Below are 3,212 nucleotides of genomic sequence, written 5' to 3' on the forward strand. Positions count from 1 at the left end.
AAAATGGAATCTAAAGAGCTATAAAGCGCTCATTTTGGATTAGTGGTGTTCAAGTTATAGTTAATCCAAACGTTTGACCACGTGTCCCAAACTTGTGGGAAATTCCCATATTCCCCAATATGGTGTTAGTAGTGATCTAAGAGGAATGTGTGTGTTTTGAAACTGAAGTTTTGTGTGTGTGAGGATTTTCTTGGTCTGACAAGAGTAGGAGTCATCTAAAATGACAGTTCCTGTGTGACAATTTCCTGTGCAAAAAACTGCTTGGCTGTGAGCAAAAGTAAACATCCATCACATCACATTCAATTCATATCCATCACATTAAATTCATATCCATCACATCACATTCAATTCATATCCATCACATTCACATCCACATATATTCTTTCACATACACATCTATATCCGTTCTTTCACATGCATCCACATCCATTCTTTCACATACTCACTCATATCCCATATCATTCATTTACATTCTGATTCATATGACATCACATCTCATCCATTCATTCACATTTATCTGATTCACGTCATATCTCATCACATCTATCCACATCACATTCTCATCACTTCTCTTCATATCACATCCATCCATCCATTCATTCACATCTATCTGATTCTCATCACATCTATTCTCATCACATTTGTTTAAACATAGAATTTAAGAGAATTTCTAATTTTTGATATAAAGATTCTTTACGCATCTATTTATGCATAAAATCAACTTCAGTGGGAATAACACTTTTTACAAAATCCTTTTATGCATAAATTCAATTTTAAGGAAAATAACACTTTTAAAAAAATAAATCCTTTATGCATCTTTCTATGCATAAAATCAATTTTAATGAAATTAACACTTTTAGAATAAAAATAAATTCCCTTATGCATCTTTCTATGCATAAAATCAAAATTAATGAGAATAACTCCATGCCAAGAGCTCTTTAACACATTTAGATGATCCTCTATGTGCTGCAAAATGCAATGATGTGCTTCCAAAACCACAGCCGCTTCCACTAGATCTTGTAGGCATTGCACACATGAGAGATGCCTTACTTAAAAGCAAGCAAACTACTGTAGAATGGCTGGACCGGGCTACCAAGTGTAGAGGTGTAGCTCCACATGTTCCTGCCACTATGGGCATCTGGACAACATCCAAAACTTGTTGGACACAATCAAAGTGGCCACTCTTTACTGCATAATGGAGGCATGTCCTCCCATTGGGAGCATCAAACACGAGGATATCAGCTCCCCATGCCACAAACCGCTCAATGCAAAATACCCTTCCATTTTTATAAGCAAGCATGAGAGGCATATGTCTACGATGATTCATTGCATTCAACGACACACCCTTCTCCAAAACAGCAACAAAAGTACCTAGGATTTGGCCATGTGAGGCAGCATAATGCAAAGGTGAGAGGTGGCTGCGAGAGAGAGTGCCAATGGGGAGTGACGGGAGGGGGACGATGATCGCACACGAAGGGAAGTGAGGGCAGTGAGAGAGGGGGAGGGAGTAAAGTAAGTTGATGAGACGAGTAAGGTGAGAGAGGGGGGGTTGGTCTGTGGGGTGGGGGGAAAAGGCATGGTCGATGAGGGGTGAAGTAAGAGGGGGGGCAACCATTTGGTTTGTTTTTTTTTAATAACTATTATTATCATATTTGTGTTTTTTTTAAAAGGGGGGGAATGGTGTGGTGGGGGTGGCAGGAAGGTTTGCCCAGAGTACAAATCCAAGAGGCTAGTCAAAGGACTCAGCTTGACAATGTGATTCTTTCTAAATGAACTGCCCTCAATAAGTCGAGCACGACACCCTCCAGTTGGCTGGCATAAGACGGTAGAATGGCTTCCACATAGCACAACACTCTGGGAGTTACTAAACACCGTGGTGAGGCTGAAACATCCTGACATTTCCCATCCATGAAGAAGGAATTTGGAGACCGCACAAGAGGTTTCAATTTGTGTTTTTTTCCCCCCCTCTACTGGAGGGTGCAGTAAGTCAATGTCATTAGAGAGAACCATGATGATCGTCGAGGGCGGAAGGTTGAGGATAGCTCGTTAGCACTGTTGCAACAGGCTATAGTGCCAAAACGAGCTCCAACAATGGTGCACAACTGCGAAAGAGAGGAGGACGAAGGTTGAGGATAGCTCGTTAGCACTGTTGCGACGGGCTGTAGTGCCAAAACGAGCTCCAACAATGGTGCACAACTGCGAAAGAGAGGAGGACGAAGGGGGGTGATTGTTGCACAGGGGAGGCACCGCTGGAGGGGTGGGGGGTCATGAGGTGAGAGAAGGGAAAGGCCTAGGCGTACAATGGGCCAGCGAGGGGGGCTGGTCGTGAGGGGAGAGAAGGGCGCACAAGGGTAAACGAAGGGGGGGTTGCTGGTGGTGAGGTGAGAGAGGGCGCACAAGGGTAAACGAAGGGGGGGCTGCTGTGTACACCCAAGAGCAGGCGAGGGGGTTGTGAGGTGAGAGAGGGGGGAGGCTTGGGCGCACAATGGGTAAGCGAGGGGGGGGGGGGACTAGTTGGTGAGAGGGGGTTTGTGAGGAAGAGGAGGTGGGGGTGTCGGTGAAGAAAGTGGGGGGGGGGGTGACGGGTGACCGTTGCGCACAAGGTTGAGGGGGCCCGGGGGGGGGGGGCGAGGAAAGTGGGGAAGAGAGGAGAGTGGGGTCGGTAGAAGGAAGGGGGAGAGGAGAGGAGGGTCAGTTGGTGAGTACACAATAGAGGAAGGGCAAGACGAGGGGGGTCGAGCGAGAGGGTGGGGCGGCCGGGGGTGAGCAAACAAGGGGGGGCGCTAGACGGTAGGGTGACAGTGAGGAAGAGAAGGGTGGTGGGGTTGCTAGAGGGAAGGGGGAGAGGAGAGGGATGGTGGTCGGTGGGGTGAGAGTGAGGGAGAGTACAAGATGAGAAGGTGGGGACTCAGGAGTGAGGTTGGTCGGTGGGGAGTGAAGGGAGAGGGAGACGAGGTTGGTCGGTCAGGTGAGGGTGAGGAAGAGAGGGTGGTGGGGTTGCCAGAGGGAAGGGGGAGAGGAGAGGGATGGTGGTCGGTGGGGTGAGAGGTAGGTGAGGGGGTGAGGAGTGTGTGGTTGGTGAGGAGTGAAGGGAGTGTGTGGTCGGTGAGGAGTGAAGGGAGGGGGTGGTTGGTGAGGAGTGAAGGGAGGGGGTGGTCGGTGGGGTGAGGGAGGGAGAGAGGGGGTGGTCGGCGGGGTGAGGAGAGGGAGAG

General features: G+C 48.4%; 1 pseudogene; it reads right to left on the reverse strand.

The window, feature by feature from the left end:
• Window positions 1-215: 215 nt before the first annotated feature.
• Window positions 216-2,010, reverse strand: LOC147622162 (small ribosomal subunit protein eS27w pseudogene; annotated as a pseudogene).
• Between the last annotated feature and the right edge of the window lie 1,202 nt (window positions 2,011-3,212).

The sequence above is a fragment of the Cibotium barometz genome, chromosome 29 (genome assembly GCF_041138505.1).
Source record: "Cibotium barometz isolate CiBa-2024 chromosome 29, ASM4113850v1, whole genome shotgun sequence".
NCBI lineage: Eukaryota > Viridiplantae > Streptophyta > Polypodiopsida > Cyatheales > Cibotiaceae > Cibotium > Cibotium barometz.